We start from the raw sequence: 25,785 nt of genomic DNA, 5'->3' as shown, positions 1-25,785 counted from the left end.
GCTCTTCAGGGGGGAGGGTCGTGTTGCCTGCAAAGGTCTTCTGCTTGGGGTTACCGGTGGTTGCCTCCAGCCACGCGGGAGACGCTGGTCCTAGTATTAAAAGTAAAGAAGCAACAATGCTGGAGGCCCACGGTGATCAGAAGGATGCTGGTATTTTGCAGAGATGAAATAGCGCAAGAGAGAAAGCAAATGAAAAAAAGAAAGAGAATGAATGTGTGCACTTGCGAAAGGGAATGGAAAAAAGGCATAGAAGAGAATGCCCCCTGCTGGTGGAAGGAAGGAAAAAGCAAAAGCCTACAGCACCTGGTATTCCCAGGCGGTTTCCTATCCAAGTACTAACCAGGCCCGACCCTGCTTAGCTTCCGAGATCAGGCGTGCTCAGGGTGGTGTGGCCGTAGGCGGAGACAAGCCTCTCACTTGCTGCTTTTCTACTTTGACGTCTGGCTGCCGGCTGCCGGCTGCCCTTTCCAGTGCTCAGCAAGACCAGGTCCTTTTGTGCTTTCCCTTCTCTTCAATTTTTTTGCTGGCTTCCTTAAAAGGTCTTGTAGACACAACGCCACACTCAGAGCCGCTGAGCTCACTGATCGGCTGCAGCGCTGTCGACGGAACGTCAGCTTCACGGCCAATGCCAAAGGCCGGGAGCAGAGGCGCGACTCACCGGTAGACCCGGGTAGGGTGAGTAGAGCGCGGTTAGTTGCTTTCTAATAGCCTGCAGCCGGGGATTAACTTTTAATGAAAGGGAACAATCCCTTTGACTGTCTGCAGCGCGCCACACCTAGGAAGCGCACTCTCACACACAAGCCAGCATGCACACGTGCTCGCACGTGACAACACCCCCTATCTGCCCCTACAACCTCTCCGTCACCATGCGTCAGACTCTCCTGCCTGTTTTATGATTTCAGGGCCCTAGCAGTAATCACCCCCTCCCCTCCCCAATTCCTTCCTTGCCCTGAGGTTAGCTCTTTGTCAGCCGTCTGGCTTGGTTACACAAGCTTCTTTGCAGAGAAACTTGTTACTTCTGCTGACCCTCGCTAGGCGGCCGGCATCCAAAACCTTCCCTGGGCACCTGCTGAAAGCCTGGCCCCTTCACAGCCCCGGGTGCTTTTAACGCCATCATTTCCACACGGCGAGCTGCGGAGTCAATAAGCACTCCTAGCCGTGGCAAGGAGCTCGGTGTCAGGCCTGCGTGAAGGCGGCGGGGTAGCGTACTTAGCTGCCAACTGGCTCAGAGGCCTTTGGGCTTCAATCATCTAAGTTACTTAAGGTCGGTGTCCGGCAAGGCGCCGTTCCATGCTAGCCGAGCTGGGCAGTAGGGCAAAACGTCATCAAAATGGTCTACAGCACCTAGTGTTCCCAGGAGCTATCCCATCCAAGTACTGTCCGAGCCCAGCCCTGCTTTGCTTCCGAGATCTGACGAGATCAGGCGTATCCAAGTTGGTATGGCCAGTAGACACTGCTGATCCATTGCCCGGCCAGACTTTCTCAGGATCGCTTGGTGTCGAGCAATCTGGCCGTGATGGGGCGGGCTCTGAAGGGTCCATGCAAAGGCTGTGCTGTCCCTACAGGTGTGGTTTGTTTAGCAGTGATTCACCCTCCGCATCAGGTGTCTTCAAAAATGTCTCGGCGCAGGGTCTCCTGCAGGCTAAACCCTTCATCGCGGTAATGTGACAGAAAGAGCAAGCTGTACCCGTAACTTGGGGGCGGAGCAAGACGTCCAGGGGTGAATGAAGGAAGAGGGTGAGATGGTTGCCAGTGACTTCGAGCTGCTCTTCAGAGTGGAGGGTCGTGTTGCCTGCAAAGGTCTTCTGCTTGGGGTTACCGGTGGTTGCCTCCAGCCACCCGGGAGACGCTGGTCCTGGTGAAAAGGAGCCTAGTATTAAAAGTAAAGAAGCAACAATGCTGGAGGCCCACGGTGATCAGAAGGATGCTGGTATTTTGCAGAGATGAAATAGCGCAAGAGAGAAAGCAAATGAAAAAAAGAAAAGAGAATGAATGTGTGCACTTGTGAAAGGGAATGGAAAAAAGGCATAGAAGAGAGTGCCCCCTGCTGGTGGAAGGAAGGAAAAAGCAAAAGCCTACAGCACCTGATATTCCCAGGTGGTCTCCCTTCCAAGTACTAACCAGGCCCAGCCCTGCTTAACTTCTGAGATCAGACGAGATCGGGCATGTTCAGGGTGGTGTGGCCATGGCCTGAGACAGGTCTCTCACTTGCTGCTTTTCTACTTTGACGTCTGGCTGCCGGCTGCCCTTTCCAGTGCTCAGCAAGACCAGGTCCTTTTGTGCTTTCCCTTCTCTTCAATTTTTTTGCTGGCTTCCTTAAAAGGTCTTGTAGACACAACGCCCCACTCAGAGCCGCTGAGCTCACTGATCGGCTGCAGCGCTGTCGACGGAACGTCAGCTTCACGGCCAATGCCACAGGCCGGGAGCAGAGGCGAGACTCACCGGTAGACCCGGGTAGGGTGAGTAGAGCGCGGTTAGTTGCTTTCTAATAGCCTGCAGCCGGGGATTAACTTTTAATGAAAGGGAACAATCCCCTTGACTGTCTGCAGCGCGCCACACCTAGGAAGCGCACTCTCACACACAAGCCAGCATGCACACGTGCTCGCACGTGACAACACCGCCTATCTGCCCCTTCAACCGCTCCGTCACCATGCGTCAGACTCTCCTGCCTGTTTTATGATTTCAGGGCCCTAGCAGGAATCACCCACCCCTCCCCAATTCCTTCCGCACCTTCCTTACCTTCCTTGCCTTCCTTGCACTGAGGTTAGCTCTTTGGCAGTCTTCTGGCTTGGTTACACAAGCTTCTTTGCAGAGAAACATGTTACTTCTGCTGGCCCTCGCTAGTCGGCCGGCATCCAAAACCTTCCCTGGGCACCTGCTGAAAGTCTGGCCCCTTCACGGCCCCGGGTGCTTATAATGCCATCATTTCCACACGGCGAGCTGCGGAGTCAATAAGCACTCCTAGCCGTGGTAAGGAGCTCGGTGTCAGGCCTGCGTGAAGGGCAGCGGGGTAGCGTACTTAGCTGCCAACTGACTCAGAGGCCTTGGGGCTTCCATCATCTAAGGTACTAAAGGTCGGTGTCCGGCAAAGCGCCGTTCCATGCTAGCCGAGCTGGGCAGTAGGGCAAAACGTCATCAAAATGGTCTACAGCACCCGGTGTTCCCAGGTGGTCTCCCATTGAAGTACTGTCTGAGCCCAGCCCTGCTTTGCTTCCGAGATCAGACGAAATCGGGCGTATCCAAGGTGGTATGGCCAGTAGACGCTGCTCGATCCATCGCCCGGCCAGCCTTTCTCAGAATCGCTTGATGGCGAGCAATCTGGCCGTGATGGGGCGGGCTCCGAAGGGTCCATGCAAAGGCTGTGCCATCCCTACAGGTGTGGTTTGTTTAGCAGTGATTCACCCGCCGCATCAGGTTTCTTCAAAAATGGCTCGGCGCAGGGTCTCCTGCAGGCTAAACCCTTCATCGCGGTAATGTGACAGAAAGAGCAAGCTGGACCCGTAACTTGGGGGCGGAGCGAGACGTCCAGGGGTGAATGAAGGAAGAGGGTGAGATGGTTGCCAGTGACTTTGAGCTGCTCTTCAGGGGGGAGGGTCGTGTTGCCTGCAAAGGTCTTCTGCTTGGGGTTACCGGTGGTTGCCTCCAGCCACCCGGGAGACGCTGGTCCTGGTGAAAAGGAGCCTAGTATTAAAAGTAAATAAGCAACAATGCTGGAGGCCCACGGTGATCAGAAGGATGCTGGTATTTTGCAGAGATGAAATAGCGCAAGAGAGAAAGCAAATGAAAAAAAGAAAAGAGAATGAATGTGTGCACTTGTGAAAGGGAATGGAAAAAAGGCATAAAAGAGAGTGCCCCCTGCTGGTGGAAGGAAGGAAAAAGCAAAAGCCTACAGCACCTGGCATTCCCAGGCGGTCTCTGTTAAATGGTTAATTATGGAAATTCATTTGGAATGTTAATCGATAATCTTTTTTCTGAGTTCTATGCCTCAGCCATCGTGTCTAGTTGACATGCGCTATTTGTGTGTGTACTTTTGGTTCACTACCATATGTAGAACAGGTGTCCATACGACTGGCTATAAAAGCCCATGGTACAGAAAGGGGGGGCTCTCTTGCTCTGCCCACCCCACAAGACACAGAATCTTCATGCTGAGAAGCAGATGACATGTAGGCCTGGACACATGCTGGACAAAGACATGATTTACCAGCCAGGATCCAAGGAAAGATGGGTGAATCTCAACAATTAAGCTAATTATGGACAAATGGACAATTACTTTATAACTAATTATTGTATGTACCTGCTGCAATCTGATTCTTTTTAATGGACAATCCAAGAATAAATAGATACATTTTTTTATAAGAATATCGTGATATTGATACTTTGAAAAGTCCTCAGTAGAAAAAAATAATACAGGAAGAGTATTATTTTACAATGGTGAGCCAGCCAGTCCTGTTTTTTTGTTTTTTAAATTAAGTAAGTGAATTTCTTCCGTGAACAAGGGGGGAGTCCTGACGAGCTGAACAGCTGTTGTTCACGTGTCAGTAAATTCACTAGTTTGTCACGAGAAGCAGAAAGGACCTACAGACTGAGGAAAGACAGGAAGCAGAGGTACTATCAAGGAACAGAATTCCACAGCAAAAGAATCAGACGAACTGAAGACAGGACGTGCTGATAAAGAGAAGCCAAGGAATCTTAAGGTAAGCAAAATATGGATATAATTTCTTCTTTTGCTAAACAAAGTAATATTAATTTCAAAGTTAATGTAGGAGATGACATAGAAGTTTTGTGGCTCAGTTTATACAAAGAATGTGAATTGCAGAATTTACAGTTAACTTCTAAATTGGTAAATAGAGACAAACAGAAATTGAGAAATATTCTACATTTGGTAGATTTTTTTCATAGTCTTGTGTTAGAGATTTCTAAGCAGGAAAATAGTGTAGAAGTGTCAGACGGTGATACTGATTCTGACTGTAATGTGGAAAATGAACAAGAAGTAAGACACGTGTCTGTAACTGAAGGTGACCTTGGGTCTGACCAAGAGACGGACATACAGAAACCTGACATGGGAGGAGACATGACTGACATACGAGAAACCGAAATACTAGGTGATGTGGGAGGAGACGTGAGTGACGTAGGAGGAACGGACGTACAAGAGCCACTAAAAATATCAGAGAATTTTGGAATTACCCAGGCTCAACTCCAAATTAAAATGAGGAAAAATTTGCTGAAATTATACAAAATCATGCCAAAATATGATGTCAAAATCCATGCCTGTAGAAATTCAGAGACATTTGAGAGCTTCTCTGATAAGTTTGATTTATCCAATGAGGAGAGGAATCAATTATTTAAAATATGGATTCCTGTGACATTGTCCAGACGTTTACATTTAATGCCCTGTGAAAATGACTCTCCTAATGGATGGGAAAATGATTCGGACAGATTAAGATATTTGATTTATTGTGTCACAAAGGATTTTCCCAACATAGAAGATCTGCAGAAACTAAGGATTGGTAGGAAGGAATGTACATATACATTCATGTCCATATTTGAACGGTTGTACAAAGCTCTCATCAAAAATGGAAAAGTACAACATATGATAACAACTTTTGTACAAAAATTCAAATTCCTAAATTCAGTTTCCCAAGTTATGGCATCACAAAAAAATTCATTATTTGAATGTGCGCAGATGCTGGATTTTGTTAGAAAACATGAGAATCGTGAAAAGAAAATAAATCAAGCTAAATTTATAAAACCAGGAAAGGTAAAATCTTACCAAAAGCCAATATCAAACTCTCCTAGACTGAGTCATCCCCATAGTGAACTCTATCAAATACGCAGAAGATTTCATATATGTTATAAGCCATATCAGCCAGTGCAAAGATCCATCTCTCCACAGAATGAGTTAATTCTCAGTCAGAACTGTGATTCTCTAAAAAGGAAAATGTCTGAAACTGATGGACAGAGACAGGTGAGACGACCAACTCACAGTGACGTCATGGAATCTGGACAGAAGAACAGGCAGTTCTCTGAGGTTTTGAAGGATAGAAAAATGTCTTTACTAAATAGGGCGTTAATGGGGATATTTGAGAGAGACAGAAGATTTGGTTTAGGGAGTGGCTAAGGAAAAACTGTAATTATAATGTTGTATCAAAATGTAATACAATGTCTCAATATTTATTTATAATCTTATACAGTAAAATTGTAGTTACATAGTTTCTAATAGTTCATATATATATATATATATATATATATATACACTTGTCTAAGTAGAGATTGCGTGTAATTGTATTTATATATACGTTTATAAAATATATATATATATATTAATTAATAAATTAGAACTTCATATATATAAATTTAAGTAGCAATATTTTGAATTACATTAGAACCAACCAATATATGTATAAGATATTTAAATAATTCTGTTTCTGTATGAATTTGATATTTAATTTTATTTTCTTATATTTCCTTAGAGTTTTCATTCCAAACAGGATTTGATCAAAGAACTCTAAAATGGATTTATTTCTTTATTCACACAGGAAGTGAAAAAATTGAATTTTTTTTTTGTGTATAACATTTTAAAATAATAACAATATATCTAGTTGAACTATAATATATATGTAATACTTATTAATTCTTTTGTGTTGCTAATATTTTCTGTGCATGAAGTGTTCGTGCAAATTAAAGTAGCTTTACAGCATGACGTGTGACAGCTGCGGCCTTTGAACTTTGAGCTAATAGTATAGGATCCCATTCATTCTATTTTCAACTGATGTACCTTAAGACCGGGCAGCCAGTGAAAAGAGAATCTAAGACAAGAGTTTTTTCAAGTGTCTGAAATTCCAGTGACTTACTCTCATATTATATAATATGTACTTGGGGAATATTCAAAGAAATATAAAGATATTCAATTGATATGGCAATGAGCATTAATAAATTGGGATACAACAATTTTGGGTTAAATATATATATATATATCTAAAACTTCATATGTGGAATGTTTGAGTTGAACAGATCTGTGAATGTCAGAGTGAAGGTGACAGATGAGTAAATCAGCAGCTGCTAAGTGTGATTGATGTGACAGAGGCCTCGTATGTTTGTATGTTTGAAAAAAAAAAATGTTTCTTTATGTGAAGGTACAAAAATATATTTAATTCTGAGGAAATTATAATACATAATTAGGTATTATCTACATATATATATTTCTATATTTCTTTAATAATTATTATTTCTTGATTTAACTAATAGTGGATAAGGGCAACCACACATCAAAATGGTTTACAAAGCAAATTTATATTTAGAATAATTTTCCACATGATAATATTCTTGAATAACTATAATATTATTTTTAATGGTTACCTAAATACGTACACACCTCTCTTTAGTCAAATCTATGCTACTCATCGATATGAAATTTATGCACAATATTTCTAGAAGAATAATTATTTTTAATTTTGTTCTGATATATTCATAAATTTTATAAAATAATATTTTTGGTATTAAGGGGGAAAATGTGTTTTTGATCCTGATTACATAATCACTTTTGATCAATACTTATTTTCCACACATTTTAATAAAGAAGAAATTATAATAAGGTACTATGGTATAATTAAGAAGGGTATTACATGCAAAGTTGCATAATTTAATAATTTTTGGTGGTACAAGGTTATGACAAATATGAAATCATCCAGATAATGGAGATATAAGGGTATTTTTTATGGAGAATATAATTACTCTGCATTTGTCATTAAAATTTAAAGGCCTTATTTTTATTTTTATTCTTATTTTTACTCTTAATTTTATTTTTCATTTTTAAAATTTTATTCTTACTTTATACTTCTTATTTTTCTATTTTTTCATTTTTTAATTCTCATTTGATTTTATTTGAGTTCAATATCTCAATTGAGAAAACACATTAATATTTAATAAAGTAATGTCTAATACAAGAGTATTGCTTCATTAAATATATATTGCTAAGGAAAAAAATGTTTACATTTTCTGAGTAAACACAACAATTCATTCATTCATTCATTCATTCATTCATTCATTCATACATTCATATATTTATTCATTTTGGTTCAGGAGTATACATTCTTTGATATTATTGGTTTAATAAAGATATAAAAACTTGTTTTTTCAAAATACACTGACACCTATGGGTTGGAAAAGGTAATTACACCTATGACATAAAAATGTTCTATCATATGGAGAACTTGATTGATAATGAATTATTATCTATTATTGTTTATTATTCCAAACATAATTTATTTTAATATTTTGATAATAATTAGATGGATATTACTGATTGCTATGGTACGCTGTGATATTATAGGTTAGGAAAAACTGCCAGATTTGGTATCAGATTAGGGAATGAAGACTTCAATCAAGACATCGCAATTATGAATTCTATATTAATAAAGACTTTTCATTTTTATAAATCAAAGAGATTCTCAAAAGTTACAAGAAGAAGCAACTGATATCCGGACGTCTCAGAAGGTAACAGGTGTGAATGCTGAGTGTTATAATAGACTGTGTCCATTACATACAATACAATTCACACCACTGATCACCAGGACGGCAGAGGACGATGATCCTATATGTACTGTGTTGTATTCAAGTTTCATCACGTTCCAGTGGTTTCTTATCACCTGCAACGCTTCAATGAAAGCTGGTGAACAGGTAATACCTGGCATATGTGTGTTGTATATAAAGGACTGAGTACTGGTTATGGTGCTATATAAAGCAGGAAAGTGTCAAGTTAACCCTTGCTTTACTGACCAAAGACGTCACATCTGTTCCAAAAGTGACACGAGACCAGTGCGGACACACGGAAGATTCCAAAGACGATCCAACGTAAGTCCAGGTGACACTGCACAGATATTAAAGCTACATTTCATCCATGGACTTTGTTTTCTTATCAACTGACACACATGATCTTTCTAATAAAGAGTACAGTTTATGGACTGAACAATAATGAACACAATTATGGACTGTACAATATCTACATGCTGTAATTTATTTCAAAAGAGTTTTCATCTAAAGACTGTGTTATAAAAGAACCAAGAAGAAGACGAGACGACGACCCGATGACATCAGATGATGACGATTGAACCCGCGATTGCTTCAATTTAGATATAGGGAAGTATAATTATACATATTAAATTAATATTAGTCACGGCTTACCATAACATGAATTCACATCATTATATAACAATAATCCGATATTGATACTATTATTACTATTATTATTATTATGGAAATTTAATGATATTGCCAAGGAAGAAGGAAAGAAAAAATGATTGATGAATGTATCTTCTTTTGAGAAATTTCAGTTAAAGTCCTTTTATTCTCAAAAAAGCAGGAAATGTTAAATGGTTAATTATGGAAATTCATTTGGAATGTTAATCGATAATCATTTTTCTGAGTTCTATGCCTCAGCCATCGTGTCTAGTTGACATGCGCTATTTATGTGTGTATTTTTGGTTCACTACCATATGTAGAACAGGTGTCCATACGACTGGCTATAAAAGCCCATGGTACAGAAAAGGGGGGCTCTCTTGCTCTGCCCACCCCACAAGACACAGAATCTTCATGCTGAGAAGCAGATGACATGTAGGCCTGGACACATGCTGGACAAAGACATGATTTACCAGCCAGGATCCAAGGAAAGATGGGTGAATCTCAACAATTAAACAATTAAGCTAATTATGGACAAATGGACAATTACTTTATAACTAATTATTGTATGTACCTGCTGCAATCTGATTCTTTTTAATGGACAATCCAAGAATAAATAGATACATTTTTTTATAAGAATATCGTGATATTGATACTTTGAGAAGTCCTCAGTAGAAAAAAGTAATACAGGAAAAGAGTATTATTTTACAGACTCCCATTCAAGTACCAACCAGGCCCACCCCTGCTTAGCTTCCGAGATCAGATGAGATCGGGCGTGTTCAGGGTGGTGTAGCCATAGGCAGAGACACGCCTCTCACTTGCTGCTTTTCTACTTTGACGTCTGGCTGCCGGCTGCCCTTTCCAGTGCTCAGCAAGACCAGGTCCTTTTGTGCTTGCCCTTCTCTTCAATTTTTTTGCTGGCTTCCTTAAAAGGTCTTGTAGACACAACGCCCCACTCAGAGCCGCTGAGCTCACTGATCGGCTGCAGCGCTGTTGACGGAACGTCAGCTTCACGGCCAATGCCACAGGCCGGGAGCAGAGTCGAGACTCACCGGTAGAACCGGGTAGGATGAGTAGAGCGCGGTTAGTTGCTTTCTAATAGGCTGCAGCCTGGGATTAACTTTTAATGAAAGGGAACAATCCCTTTGACTGTCTGCAGCGCGCCACACCTAGGAAGCGCACTCTCACACACAAGCCAGCATGCACACGTGCTCGCACGTGACAAAACCCCCTATCTGCCCCTACAACCTCTCCGTCACCATGCGTCAGACACTCCTGCCTGTTTTATGATTTCAGGGCCCTAGCAGGAATCACCCCCCCCTCCCCAATTCCTTCCGCACCTTCCTTGCCTTCCTTGCACTGAGGTTAGCTCTTTGTCAGCCGTCTGGCTTGGTTACACAAGCTTCTTTGCAGAGAAACATGTTACTTCTGCTGGACCTCGCTAGATGGCCGGCATCCAAAACCTTCCCTGGGCACCTGCTGAAAGCCTGGCCCCTTTACGGCCCCGGGTGCTTTTAACACTAGGACTACTGGACTCGTGACCCCGCCTAGAACTACTGAAAGGAGTCATTTTGACTCCTTGCTTGTTTTTGTTTATTTTTAGAGTTTCATTTGTGGTTATTTATTAATAATTATATTTTTTGTAATGTATTATTATTGTGAGATCCAACAGTAATGCTTTTGATTGTTTTTTTTCTGCTTTTCTTATTTTTCTACAGAAAATAACAATAATTATAATAGACGTTGCACACATATAAACAACAACTGAAGAACAAAAAGCAGAGAAAATGTAGGTGGAGGAGCATAAAAATGAAAATATGGCGCAGAATTCACCTTCTAAACATTTGGTGTTTCGCATTTTAGGCATTGCCTTTGATTTATGGCAGTACATTGCCCACACAAAGACTTACCACAAGTCTTACAATTTCCGACAGATGTATTTTTCTTGCACTTTTCTTTGATCTGGCAAAATTTTGTTTGAACCATCACTTCTGAGCATGTAGAAACTTGGGACGTGGAACCCTTTGCCCTATCTGTGACATAAGGACCACTCAACTCTCTCACAAGTGTTTGCAAAAATGCCTTGCGTGACATTTTTTGGTGGGTAATCTCCTTGAATATTATCCATGCATTTATACCCGCAAAGTCTAAGGCATTTTCAAATGCATGAACAGGCCATCTCCTTGTGCATGTTCGTGTGCTATATTTTCGTGCCATCTGATCCACTACATCTACTCCATATTTTGTTTCATTGTAAAACTTTACCGTTTCTGGAGTTTTTTTAGCGGAATCAGACGCAACAACAACATCTGGATGGACGGAACTCAAAATGACAACATTTTTGTTGGGCTTTCCTTGATATACTGTTAGTGTAAAATTGTCTTCATTTCTAAACACTTTAGTGTTGTACAATTCCTCTTTCATGGATTTTATTTCTTTAGGCACTTCTCGCCTTATCTTGTTCAGTGTTCCCACGATGGTTGTTCCTTTGCTTTTTAGCTGTTTAGCTAATTTTACTGAAGTAAAATAATTATCGGTTGTAACATTGCGACCTTTTTTCAAAAACGGGTCCAATAACTTCATTACCACATGGTCAGCTAAACGGTCCTCAGCACGGCGTGTGTCATCTTTGCCTAGATAAGGGAAGCCATTTGCCAGATATTTGCTCCTCTTATCAACAGCTAGCCAATATTTGTGGCCATATTTATCTGGTTTGGAAGGCATGTACTGCGTGAATGGACACCTAGTTTTGCTTGGGAAAAGTTGCTCATCCACCGTTATGTATGGGCCAGGTTTGTAACACGCAATACAATTTTCAATAAACCTGTCCCACACAGTAGAAAATAGAGCAAACTTGTCCGTTTGCAGTCTCTCCGATCGAGTAGATTTCTCATCAAATCTGAGAAACCTCATAATTTCAACAAAGCGGTCCCTAGACATTGTCGCTTTGCAAAACGGTATTCCCCAGTCATTACACCAAATACTGCTAATCGAGTGACGTTTCGTGCCAGATATTTCACGAGCATAGAATATCGCAATGAATGCATCTAGCTCCTCATCAGATAGAGTAAACTGTAAATTATTGTTCCTGCATGCTTCTGCAAGCGTACAGTTCTTTATATGTGTCAATATATATGAATCAAAAAATAAACGCCATGCGCTCAAAGGACTATCGATAATGATATTTCTTCTGGCGTATCCTGTAGGGCCAGGTGCTTCTCGAAGAATAGTTTGGCTGTCACGCCTACCAGGCAAGTGTTCTCCAATTTCAACAGGTTTCCATTGAATACCATCCGCTGAAACTAGTATTCCTTCAGATTCGCCTTCTCTGGTGTTTGTTGTTGCATTACCTTCGCCGCCATCGTTATCTGTTGTTCTTTCATTTCTGGGACGTTTTGCTGATTTTTTCTGTCCACGACCAGGAGGATGGTCACGAGGCAACATAACTGCATGAGCCCGATCCCCAGTTGATGTGCTTGGAATATCTGTAAAAAAGTTGATGAATATTTAGAATTTTTGTTTTGTAAGGGTCCGTGCACACTGGCTGGATTAGCGGCGGAATATCCGACCGGATATTCTCACCACAATCCGGCCCGTACCTGCCCGCTCAGGTACAGAGCGGAGTTTCATACCTGAAGCTCCGCTCCGAACCCCGGGCTGGAGCCGCTGTCTGGGACGGAGCCGTGCTCGCGCGTAAGCAAGCGCTGCTCTGTCCCTGACAGCGGCTCCAGCCCGGGGTTCGGAGCGGAGCTTCAGGCATGAGCGGGCAGGTACGGCCTGTATTGCGGCAAGAATATCCAGATGGCTATTCAGCCAGAATTCTGCTAGTGTGCACAGGCCCTAACTCAGTGTGTGGAAGAACAAATAAATACACATAACTACTTACCTTCTGGATTTGTTCCTTCTGAGTCTTCAGATTCACTTGATATGTTCTGAGGAATGAAATCTTCATCACGGTCAGAATCAAATACATGTTCCTGCAATTCGGACTCCCATTCATCCTCCGGTATGGATTGCAAAGTAGCCAGAATATCCTGAGGCTTTATCAAACGTCTTCTCTCCATATTCCTCACAAATTCCATAATTCTATATAGTTCCCTGCTGAAAAATAGAAATGAAATGAAAACTAAAAGAAATAATAACTGTTCTGCCACCTTCAAAAGTAGGTGGGCTGAATCAGTTGACAGACAGCTAAACTATTTCATAACAATTCATACCTGTATGAGTCTTCAGAGCTCGTATGTCTGCGTCTGTTCTCTTTGTCTCTTCAGCTGAACTGAAAGTAAAGTTACTATCCAGAATACTGTCTCCTGCTAGGACCTTAGAAAAACACCACCCTTCATTAGCATAAGATAAGAGACTAGAGTAAACAAGCTATTTTGTTCAGCATTACACAGTAATACAAGCAGGTAAAACACAAGGAAAATGTGAAAAGTTGACATGTAAATTGAACTACATCTATATGAACATCAGGGTAAATAAGACAGAGTGAAAAAATTATGCACAAAACTTTATAGCAACATTTAGTGACAAAAGGACCTCAAAATATAGTAGGGAGTCAAAATGACTCCCTTCAGTAGTTCTTGGTAAATTTTGAAAAAAACGCGCAAATTTTTCACCAAAATTATTTATTCTCACAAAATCTTTTTTCACATCATATTTGAGGAAAAGTCACCAAGTTTCAAGCCGGAATTCTGAAAAATGTAGTCACAGAAGAGAAATAAAAAACGAAATGAGTCAAAATGACTCCATCAGTAGTTCTAGTGTTAACGCCATCATTTCCACACGGCGAGCTGCGGAGTCAATAAGCACTCCTAGCCGTGGCAAGGAGCTCGGTGTCAGCCCTGCGTGAAGGCGGTGAGGTAGTGTACTTAGCTGCCAACTGGCTCAGAGGCCTTGGGGCTTCCATCATCTAAGGTACTTAAGGTCGGTGTCCGGCAAGGCGCCGTTCCATGCTAGCCGAGCTGGGCAGTAGGGCAAAACGTCATCAAAATGGTCTACAGCACCTGGTGTTCCCAGGAGGTCTCCCATCGAAGTACTGTCCAAGCCCAGCCCTGCTTTGCTTCCGAGATCAGACGAGATCAGGCGTATCCAAGGTGGTATGGCCAGTAGACGCTGCTTGATCCATCGCCCGGCCAGCCTTTCTCAGGATCGCTTGGTGGCGAGCAATCTGGCCGTGACGGGGCGGGCTCCGAAGGGTCCATGCAAAGGCTGTGCCGTCCCTACAGGTGTGGTTTGTTTAGCAGTGATTCACCCGCCGCATCAGGTGTCTTCAAAAATGGCTCGGCGCAGGGTCTCCTGCAGGCTAAACCCTTAATTGGGGTAATGTGACAGAAAGAGCAAGCTGGACCCGTAACTTGGGGGCAGAGCGAGACGTCCAGGGGTGAATGAAGGAAGAGGGTGAGATGGTTGCCAGTGACTTTGAGCTGCTCTTCAGGGGGGAGGGTCATGTTGCCTGCAAAGGTCTTCTGCTTGGGGTTACCGGTTGTTGCCTCCAGCCACCCGGGAGACGCTGGTCCTGGTGAAAAGGAGCCTAGTATTAAAAATAAATAAGCAACAATGCTGGAGGCCCACGGTGATCAGAAGGATGCTGGTATTTTGCAGAGATGAAATAGCGCAAGAGAGAAAGCAAATGAAAGAAAGAAAAGAGAATGAATGTGTGCACTTGTGAAAGGGAATGGAAAAAAGGCATAGAAGAGAGTGCCCCCTGCTGGTGGAAAGAAGGAAAAAGCAAAAGCCTACAGCACCTGGTATTCCCAGGTTGTCTCCCATCCAAATACTAACCAGGCCCAACTCTGCTTAGCTTCTAAGATCAGATGAGATCGGGCGTGTTCAGGGTGGTGTGGCCGTAGGCAGAGACAAGCCTCTCACTTTCTGCTTTTCTACTTTGAATGCTGGCTGCCGGATGCCTTTTCCAGCGTTCAGGAAGACCAGGTCCTTTTGTGCTTTCCCTTCTCTTCCCAGGAGGTATCCCATCCAAGTACTGTTTGAGCCCAGCCCTGCTTTGCTTCTGAGATCAGACGAGATCAGGCGTATCCAAGGTGGTATGGCCAGTAGACGCTGCTCGATCCATCGCCCGGCAAGCCTTTGTCAGGATCGCTTTGTTATGATCTGCTACAGAGACTAAGGAAAGAAAGGAGATCTATCCCTACTATAGAACTAAGCTAGATCCCTACGATGTAACGGGGAACCTGATCCTGCGATCAGACCCGCTAAAGTCCTCGGCTAGTCTGAACGCAGACCTATAGATGTGAGGGAGGGATCCCTACAAGATCTAGGGACTGGGAAAAGTTGGACACCTCCTAGCAGAAATAGTAGCAGTCAAAGACAAACATACAACAAAAAGGCATAGGGGTCAGAAGACCTAGCAAAACTAACAGAGAACGGCAACAGAGCAACAAGCTAGCTCAACAGTAGTAAATACAAATGAAGTCCAGCAAAGCCAGGTGGGCGGAGCCGGATTAAATAGGCAAAATGGTCATGTGACCAGCAAACTAAAAAAAAACTAACAGGAGAGTTGTAACAGTACCCCCTCTTCTAAGAGGATCCTCCGGATCCCCTAGGCCCAGGCTTACCAGGAAACCTCCTCTGAAACGCTCGGACAAGTCTGGGGGCAGAAACATAATCCGCTCTCACCCATGAGTTATCCTCAGGTCCGAAACCCTTCCAAGCGACGAGATACTGCAAACTCCCTCTATACCGTCTAGAATTTAGGATGCGGGAAATTTCATATACCCCGTCCTCCACCACCGGAGGAACAGTGGCAGAGGCGTCACCATCCGACACATCAGCTTTTTTCAACAGAGAAACATGAAACACCGGATTAATCCTCCAGGACGTATGAACCTCCAGCCTAACAGCAGATTGGTTAACTATCTGAAGTACCTTAAAGGGCCCTACGAACTTGGGACCCAATTTTTTAGAAGGAATCCTCAATCGCAGATTCTTAGAGGACAACCAAACCATGTCACCAACCGCAAACAAAATCTCTTGCCGTTTCCTATCAAAGTACCTCTTAGATTTTTTGTTAGCCTCCTGAAGATTACCACGCACATCCGTCCAAACTCTCTCCAAATCACCGGAAAAACTCTCCTCCTCAGGCACAGCCGAAACCAATTTGGAAAATGACCCAAAAGACGGATGTCTCCCAGAACAACAAAAAAAAGGCGAACACCCAGCAAAAGAGGATGTATGGTTGTTAAGAGCAAATTCAGCAAGTGACAGAAACTCAGACCACCCCTCTTGATTGTCTGCCACAAAACAACGCAAGAACTGCTCAACATCCTGGTTCTTCCTTTCTGTCTGGCCATTAGACTCAGGATGATATCCGGATGAAAACGACAAATGAACTCCCAACCTGTCACAAAAGGCACGCCAAAAACGAGCCACGAACTGAGGTCCCCTATCAGAAATAATGTCAGTAGGAACACCATGTAGTCTGACAATCTCCTTGACAAAGGCCTTAGCGAGTGTCTTAGCGCAAGGCAGTTTGATGAAGGGAACCAAGTGACAGATCTTGCTAAAATGGTCCACGACCACCCAGATGACCGTGAAACCTTCAGAGGGAGGAAGGTCAGTAATAAAGTCCATAGCCAGATGTGTCCAAGGTGCACTAGGAACCTCCAGAGGGCAAAGCAACCCCGCAGCAGGAGCATGCGAAGACTTGGATCTTGCACACACAGTACATTGGCGCACCCACTTAATGACTTCCTTCTGCAATCCAGGCCACCAAAAACTGCGACCCACAAGTCTCTTGGTCTCAGAAATTCCTGGATGACCTGCCAACCGAGACTCATGACACTCAACAAACAAATCTCTCCTAAAGGTCCTAGGCACAAACAACCTCCCATGGGGAGTGTTAGATGGGGCATTCTCCTGTGCTTTAAGAATCTCATCCTCCAAAACGGAGTCCAAAGCAGCAATCACAACACCTTCTTGTAAAATGGTCTCCTCTTCCTCCTCAACACCGACCATGGGAGAAAAGCTGCGAGACAAAGCATCCGCTTTAACATTCTTGGTACCCGGGATGTAAGTAACGGAAAAATTAAACCGCGAGAAAAAAAGTGCCCACCTAGCCTGACGGGCATTCAAGCGCTTGGTAGCATCAAGATAGATCAGATTTTTATGATCAGTGAAAACCTGAATGGGAAATTCAGCACCTTCCAAGAGATGACGCCAGTGTTCAAATGCGAGTTTAATCGCCAGCAATTCCCGATTATCAGTATCGTAATTAAGTTCAGTCTCGGAAAATTTTTTTGAAAAAAAGGCACAGGGATGTACTCCATCCTTGTTTTCCTGAGACAACACCGCACCAACCCCCACCGAAGAAGCATCAACCTCAACCAAAAACGGCTTAGTCACATCAGGCTGCATAAGGATGGGAACAGAGGTGAACCTCTCCTTTAGAAACACAAAAGCTTCAATGGCCTCAGAAGTCCACTGAACCGCATTAGCACCTTTCCTGGTGAGATCGGTCAGCGGTTTGACAATAATAGAAACATTTTTTATGAATTTTCTGTAATAATTGGCGAAACCCAAAAACCTCTGTATCGATTTCAAACCAATAGGCCTAGGCCATTCCTGCACAGCTTGAACTTTAACCGGGTCCATCTCAAAACCTTCACTGGAGATAATGTAGCCCAAAAAACTAATTCTCTGTACAGCGAACTCACATTTCTCCAGCTTAGCAAAAAGCGAATTGTCCATTAATAACTGTAATACCTCACGTACGCTCCGCCAATGAGACTCCAGATCCGGCGAATAAATCAAAATGTCATCCAAATACACAACCAAATTTTTGCCGATTAAAGGTCTAAGGATATCATTAATAAGATTCTGAAAAAATGCTGGAGCATTGGTGAGACCAAAAGGCATAACCAGATTCTCAAAATGACCCACAGGAGTGTTAAAAGCAGTCTTCCATTCATCACCCTCCTTCATGCGCAACAAATTGTATGCCTCCCGGAGATCAATTTTAGAAAACCACTTGGCCCCCACTAACTGGTTAAATAAATCAGGAATCAATGGCAGTGGGTAAGGATTGCGTACAGTAATTTTATTAATCTCACGAAAGTCCAGACAAGGACGTAAACCGCCATCTTTTTTTTTTACAAAAAAAAATCCAACAGCCACAGGAGACTTGGAAGGCCTAATGTGACCGGCGGCCAAGCTTGTCTGTATGTATTCTTCCAAAGCCTTTCTTTCAGGAATAGTAAGATTAAATAAACGACTCTTAGGAAGAGTCGCGCCAGGGACAAATTCAATGGTACAATCATAGTCTCTATGGGGAGGCAAAACCTGCGACTCCTCCTCAGAAAAAACTCTCCAAAAATCCTGAATAGGTACAGGCAATTCCCCTCTAGCCACAGCAGCAATGCGCCCGTTACAACACTTGTCATAACACTTAGGGCTCCAGGACTTAATTTCATTGGTAGACCAATCCAGTACAGGATTGTGCAATTTTAACCAGGGTAACCCCAATATTACTGGAGAAGGCAAATTATCCAATACCACCAAATCCAAATTCTCTTGATGAATACCATTAATAGTGAGGGGAAATTCACAGACCTTGTGAGTAACACTCTTCAAGGGAGAGCCATCGACAGAAACCACAGCAATAGGGGATGACAAAGTTTTAGGTTCTAATCTAAGTTTTTCCAAGAATCCCCCATCAATCACATTCAGAGTAGATCCACAATCCACAAATACCCGAAATTCAATTAATTCATCCTGAGCAGCAGTAGTGGCAGATAGGAATACTCCCTTAGAATTTAAACAGGCAATACGAGCATGACTGACCATTTTTTTTTCTTTCTTCTTACGAAGCACACAGCTCTTAATAAAATGACCAGAATTTCCGCAATAGAAACACAAGCCTTCAGAAAGTCGGCGGTCTTTTTTCTGAGAGCGGGGTGCCATCGCCCCAATTTCCATCGGCTCTCCATTCTCAGCACAGAACCTCTCAGGACTCGAAGCTGACATAGCAGAGGATTTGCTCTCATTAACCCTTTCACGCAGTCTCCTGTCCACCCGTATAGCTAATTGCATTGCCTCCTGCAAGTTTCCAGGTGTGGGATAAGCAATCAATAAATCCTTTACCCTTTCACATAGCCCTGCAAGAAACAAGCTTTTCAAAGCAGAATCGTTCCACCCCACCTGGGCAGACCACCGACAGAAGTGAGAACAATATTTCTCCACATTACCTGATCCCTGCCTCAAACGTCTTAATTCAGACTCAGCAGATGAGACACGATCAGGATCATCGTACAACAAACCCAAAGCAGAAAAAAAACTATCCACTGATCTAAAGCACGGATCGCTAGGTTGGAGAGAGAAGGCCCATCCCTGAGGATCTTTGCGCAAAAGTGACATTATGATCCCTATGCGCTGTGATTCATCACCAGAGGATCCGGGTCTCAAACGAAAATATAATAGACAAGCATTTTTAAAAGAAAAAAAATCTTGTTGTTTGCCAAAAAATAGATCAGGCAGACGTACCTTAGGTTCCACAAAATGCGCTCCAGAACATCTACTCACGTGTTGTTGGAGCTTGGTCACCTCCAGAGAGAGTCCCTGCAAGCGTTGAGGCAAATCTTGCACCGAGACCATGATGGAAAACTGGAGGTCTTTCCTTAGAGAAATTTTTTTTTTTTTTTTTTTTTATGGCTGGAATTACTGTTATGATCTGCTACAGAGACTAAGGAAAGAAAGGAGATCTATCCCTACAATAGAACTAAACTAGATCCCTACGATGTAACGGGGAACCTGATCCTGCGATCAAAACCGCTAAAGTCCTCGGCTAGTCTGAACGCAGACATATAGATGTGAGGGAGGGATCCCTACAAGATCTAGGGACTGGGAAAAGTTGGACACCTCCTAGCAGAAATAGTAGCAGTCAAAGACAAACACACAACAAAAAGGCATAGGGGTCAGAAGACCTAGCAAAACTAACAGAGAACGGCAACAGAGCAACAAGCTAGCTCAACAGTAGTAAATACAAATGAAGTCCAGCAAAGCCAGGAGGGCGGAGCCGGATTAAATAGGCAAAATGGTCATGTGACCAGCAAACTAAAAAAAACCTAACAGGAGAGTTGTAACACGCTTGGTGGAGAGCATTCTGGCCGTGACGGGGCGGGCTCCGAAGGGTCCATGCAAAGGCTGTGCCGTCCCTACAGGTGTGGTTTGTTTAGCAGTGATTCACCCGCCGCATCAGGTGTCTTCAAAAATGTCTCGGCGCAGGGTCTCCTGCAGGCTAAACCCTTCATCGCGGTAATGTGACAGAAAGAGCAAGCTGGACCCGTAACTTGGGGGCGGAGCGAGACGTCCAGGGGTGAATGAAGGAAGAGGGTGAGATGGTTGCCAGTGACATTGAGCTGCTCTTCAGGGGGGAGGGTCGTGTTGCCTGCAAAGGTCTTCTGCTTGGGGTTACCGGTGGTTGCCTCCAGCCACTTGGGAGACGCTGGTCCTGGTGAAAAGGAGCCTAGTATTAAAAGTAAAGAAGCAACAATGCTGGAGACCCACGGTGATCAGAAGGATGCTGGTATTTTGCAGAGATGAAATAGCGCAAGAGAGAGAGCAAATGAAAAAAAGAAAAGAGAATGAATGTGTGCACTTGTGAAAGGGAATGGAAAAAAGGCATAGAAGAGAGTGCCCCCTGCTGGTGGAAGGAAAGAAAAAGCAAAAGCCTACAGCACCTGGTATTCCCTGGTGGTCTCTCATCCAAGTACTAACCAGGCTCAACCCTGCTTAGCTTCCAAGATTAGACAAGATCAGGCGCGTACAGAGTGGTTTGGCCGTAGGCACAGACAAGCCTCTCACTTGCTGCTTTTCTACTTTGAAGGCACAGACAAGCCTCTCACTTGCTGCTTTTCTACTTTGAAGGCACAGACAAGCCTCTCATTTGCTGCTTTTCTACTTTGAAGTCTGGCTGCCGGCTGCCCTTTCCAGTGCTCAGCAAGACCAGGTCTTTTTGTGCTTTCCCTTCTCTTCAATTTTTTTGCTGGCTTCCTTAAAAGGTCTTGTAGACAAAAGGCCCCACTCAGAGCCGCTGAGCACACTGATCGGCTGCAGCGCTGTCGACGGAACGTCAGCTTCACAGCCAATGCCACAGGCCGGGAGCAGAGGCGAGACTCACCGGTAGACCTGGGTAGGGTGAGTAGAGCGCGGTTAGTTGCTTTCTAATAGCCTGCAGCCGGGGATTAACTATTAATGAAAGGGAACAATCCCTTTGACTGTCTGCAGCGCGCCACACCTAGGAAGCGCACTCTCACACACAAGCCAGCATGCACACGTGCTCGCACGTGACAACACCCCCTATCTGCCCCTACAACCTCTACGTCACCATGCGTCAGACTCTCCTGCCTGTTTTATGATTTCAGGGCCCTAGCAGGAATCACCCCCCCTCCCCAATTCCTTCTGCACCTTCCTTGCCTTCCTTGCACTGAGGTTAGCTCTTTGGCAGCCGTCTGGCTTGGTTACACAAGCTTCTTTGCAGAGAAACATGTTACTTCTGCTGGACCTCGCTAGGCGGCCGTCATCCAAAACCTTCCCTGGGCACCTGCTGAAAGCCTGGCCCCTTCACGGCCCCGGGTGCTTTTAACGCCATCATTTCCACACGGCGAGCTGCGGAGTCAATAAGCACTCCTAGCCGTGGTAAGGAGCTCGGTGTCAGGCCTGCGAGAAGGGCGGCGGGGTAGCGTACTTAGCTGCCAACTGGCTCAGAGGCCTTGGGGCTTCCATCATCTAAGTTACTTAAGGTCGGTGTCCGGCAAGGCGCCGTTCCATGCTAGCCGAGCTGGGCAGTAGGGCAAAAACGTTATCAAAATCGTCTACAGCACCCGGTGTTCCCAGGAGGTCTCACATTCAAGTAATGTCCGAGCCCAGCCCTGCTTTGCTTCCGAGATCAGACGAGATCAGGCGTATCCAAGGTGGTATGGCTAGTAGACGCTGCTTGATCCATCGACCGGCCAGCCTTTCTCAGGATCGCTTGATGGCGAGCAATCTGGTGGTGACGGGGCGGGCTCCAAAGGGTCCATGCAAAGGCTGTGCCGTCCCTACAGGTGTGGTTTGTTTAGCAGTGATTCACCCGCCGCATCAGGTGTCTTCAAAAATGGCTCGGCGCAGGGTCTCCTGCAGGCTAAACCCTTCATCGCGGTAATGTGACAGAAAGAGCAAGCTGGACCCGTAACTTGGGGGTGGAGCGAGACGTCCAGGGGTGAATGAAGGAAGAGGGTGAGATGGTTGCCAGTGACTTTGAGCTGCTCTTCAGGGGGGAGGGTCATGTTGCCTGCAAAGGTCTTCTGCTTGGGGTTACCAGTGGTTGCCTCCAGCCACCCGGGAGATGCTGGTCCTGGTGAAAAGGAGCCTAGTATTAAAAGTAAATAAGCAACAATGCTGGAGGCCCACGGTGATCAGAAGGATGCTGTTATTTTGCAGAGATGAAATAGCGCAAGAGAGAAAGCAAATGAAAAAAAGAAAAGAGAATGAATGTGTGCACTTGTGAAAGGGAATGGAAAAAAGGCATAGAAGAGAGTGCCCCCTGCTGGTGGAAGGAAGGAAAAAGCAAAAGCCTACAGCACCTGGTATTCCCAGGCGGTCTCTGTTAAATGGTTAATTATGGAAATTAATTTGGAATGTTAATCGATAATCATTTTTCTGAGTTCTATGCCTCAGCCATCGTGTCTAGTTGACATGCGCTATTTGTGTGTGTATTTTTGGTTCACTACCATATGTAGAACAGGTGTCCATACGACTGGCTATAAAAGGCCATGGTACAGAAAGGGGGGGCTCTCTTGCTCTGCCCACCCCACAAGACACAGAATCTTCATGCTGAGAAGCAGATGACATGTAGGTCTGGAGACATGCTGGACAAAGACATGATTTACCAGCCAGGATCCAAGGAAAGATGGGTGAATCTCAACAATTAAGCTAATTATGGACAAATGGACAATTACTTTATAACTAATTATTGTATGTACCTGCTGCAATCTGATTCTTTTTAATGGACAATCCAAGAATAAATAGATACACTTTTTTATAAGAATATCGTGATATTGATACTTTGAGAAGTCCTCAGTAGAAAAAAATAATACAGGAAGAGTATTATTTTACAATGGTGAGTCAGCCAGTCCTGTTTTTTTGTTTTTTAAATTAAGTAAGTGAATTTCTTCCGTGAACAAGGGGGGAGTCCTGACGAGCTGAACAGCTGTTGTTCACGTGTCAGTAAATTCACTAGTTTGTCACGAGAAGCAGAAAGGACCTACAGACTGAGGAAAGAGAGGAAAAAGAGGTACTAACAAGGAACAGAATCACACAGGAAAAGAATCAGACAAACTGAAGACAGGACGTGCTGATAAAGAGAAGCCAAGGAATCTTAAGGTAAGCAAAATATGGATATAATTTCTTCTTTTGCTAAACAAAGTAATATTAATTTCAAAGTTAATGTAGGAGATGACATAGAAGTTTTGTGGCTCAGTTTATACAAAGAATGTGAATTGCAGAATTTACAGTTAACTTCTAAATTGGTAAATAGAGACAAACAGAAATTGAGAAATATTCTACATTTGGTAGATTTTTTTCATAGTCTTGTGTTAGAGATTTCTAAGCAGGAAAATAGTGTAGAAGTGTCAGACGGTGATACTGATTCTGACTGTAATGTGGAAAATGAACAAGAAGTAAGACACGTGTCTGTAACTGAAGGTGACCTTGGGTCTGACCAAGAAACGGACATACAGAAACCTGACATGGGAGGAGACATGACTGACATACGAGAAACCGACATACTAGGTGATGTGGGAGGAGACTTGAGTGACGTAGGAGGAACGGACGTACAAGAGCCACTAAAAATATCAGAGAATTCTGGAATTACCCAGGCTCAACTCCAAATTAAAATGAGGAAAAATTTGCTGAAATTATACAAAATCATGCCAAAATATGATGTCAAAATCCATGCCTGTAGAAATTCAGAGACATTTGAGAGCTTCTCTGATAAGTTTGATTTATCCAATGAGGAGAGGAATCAATTATTTAAAATATGGATTCCTGTGACATTGTCCAGACGTTTACATTTAATGCCCTGTGAAAATGACTCTCCTAATGGATGGGAAAATGATTCGGACAGATTAAGATATTTGATTTATTGTGTCACAAAGGATTTTCCCAAAATAGAAGATCTGCAGAAACTAAGGATTGGTAGGAAGGAATGTACATATACATTCATGTCCATATTTGAACGGTTGTACAAAGCTCTCATCAAAAATGGAAAAGTACAACATATGATAACAACTTTTGTACAAAAATTCAAATTCCTAAATTCAGTTTCCCAAGTTATGGCATCACAAAAAAATTCATTATTTGAATGTGCGCAGAAGCTGGATTTTGTTAGAAAACATGAGAATCGTGAAAAGAAAATAAATCAAGCTAAATTTATAAAACCAGGAAAGGTAAAATCTTACCAAAAGCCAATATCAAACTCTCCTAGACTGAGTCATCCCCATAGTGAACTCTATCAAATACGAAGAAGATTTCATATATGTTATAAGCCATATCAGCCAGTGCAAAGATCCATCTCTCCACAGAATGAGTTAATTCTCAGTCAGAACTGTGATTCTCTAAAAAGGAAAATGGCTGAAACTGATGGACAGAGACAGGTGAGACGACCAACTCACAGTGACGTCATGGAATGTGGACAGAAGAACAGGCAGTTCTCTGAGGTTTTGAAGGATAGAAAAATGTCTTTCCTAAATTGGGCGTTCCTGGAGATATTTGAGAGAGACAGAAGATTTGGTTTAGGGAGTGGCTAAGGAAAAACTGAAATTATAATGTTGTATCAAAATGTAATACAATGTCTCAATATTTATTTATAATCTTATACAGTAAAATTGTAGTTACATAGTTTGTAATAGTTCATATATATATATATATATATATATATATATATACACTTGTCTAAGTAGAGATTGCGTATAATTGTATTTATATATACGTTTATAAAATATATATATATATATTAATTAATAAATTAGAACTTCATATATATAAATTTAAGTAGCAATATTTTGAATTACATTAGAACCAACCAATATATGTATAAGATATTTAAATAATTCTGTTTCTGTATGAATTTGATATTTAATTTTATTTTCTTATATTTCCTTAGAGTTTTCATTCCAAAGCAGGATTTGATCAAAGAACTCTAAAATGGATTTATTTCTTTATTCACACAGGAAGTGAAAAAATTGCATGATTTTATGTGTATAACATTTTAAAATAATAACAATATATCTAGTTGAACTATAATATATATGTAATACTTATTAATTCTTTTGTGTTGCTAATATTTTCTGTGCATGAAGTGTTCGTGCAAATTAAAGTATCTTTACAGCATGACGTGTGACAGCTGTGGCCTTTGAACTTTGAGCTAATAGTATAGGATCCCATTCATTCTATTTTCAACTGATGTAACTTAAGACCGGGCAGCCAGTGAAAAAAGAATCTAAGACAAGAGTTTTTTCAAGTGTCTGAAATTCCAGTGACTTACTCTCATATTATATAATATGTACTTGGGGAATATTCAAAGAAATAGAATCATAGAATCATAGAATGGTAGAGTTG

General features: G+C 42.8%; 1 non-coding gene and 7 pseudogenes across 1 annotated transcript; all 8 read right to left on the bottom strand.

The window, feature by feature from the left end:
• Positions 1-291: 291 nt before the first annotated feature.
• LOC141268889 (5S ribosomal RNA) lies at positions 292-400 on the bottom strand (annotated as a pseudogene).
• A 932-nt stretch (positions 401-1,332) lies between these two features.
• Positions 1,333-1,452, bottom strand: LOC141269457 (5S ribosomal RNA; annotated as a pseudogene).
• A 620-nt stretch (positions 1,453-2,072) lies between these two features.
• Positions 2,073-2,191, bottom strand: LOC141267459 (5S ribosomal RNA; annotated as a pseudogene).
• A 951-nt stretch (positions 2,192-3,142) lies between these two features.
• On the bottom strand, positions 3,143-3,262 carry LOC141268281 (5S ribosomal RNA; annotated as a pseudogene).
• A 10,906-nt stretch (positions 3,263-14,168) lies between these two features.
• LOC141267025 (5S ribosomal RNA) lies at positions 14,169-14,288 on the bottom strand. Its single transcript, XR_012321044.1, has one exon. It is a non-coding gene; the product is annotated as a 5S ribosomal RNA (ribosomal RNA).
• A 621-nt stretch (positions 14,289-14,909) lies between these two features.
• Positions 14,910-15,028, bottom strand: LOC141267562 (5S ribosomal RNA; annotated as a pseudogene).
• Positions 15,029-20,855: 5,827 nt separating this feature from the next.
• LOC141269207 (5S ribosomal RNA) lies at positions 20,856-20,974 on the bottom strand (annotated as a pseudogene).
• Positions 20,975-21,998: 1,024 nt separating this feature from the next.
• Positions 21,999-22,118, bottom strand: LOC141269583 (5S ribosomal RNA; annotated as a pseudogene).
• Positions 22,119-25,785: the final 3,667 nt, after the last annotated feature.

This window comes from Phyllobates terribilis, unplaced genomic scaffold, assembly GCF_046119375.1.
Source record: "Phyllobates terribilis strain yellow unplaced genomic scaffold, ASM4611937v1 Scaffold_4__5_contigs__length_816908805, whole genome shotgun sequence".
Taxonomy (NCBI): domain Eukaryota; kingdom Metazoa; phylum Chordata; class Amphibia; order Anura; family Dendrobatidae; genus Phyllobates; species Phyllobates terribilis.
The sequence above is the reverse complement of the archived record's forward strand: the minus strand, read 5'-3'. Positions and strand labels throughout refer to the sequence as shown.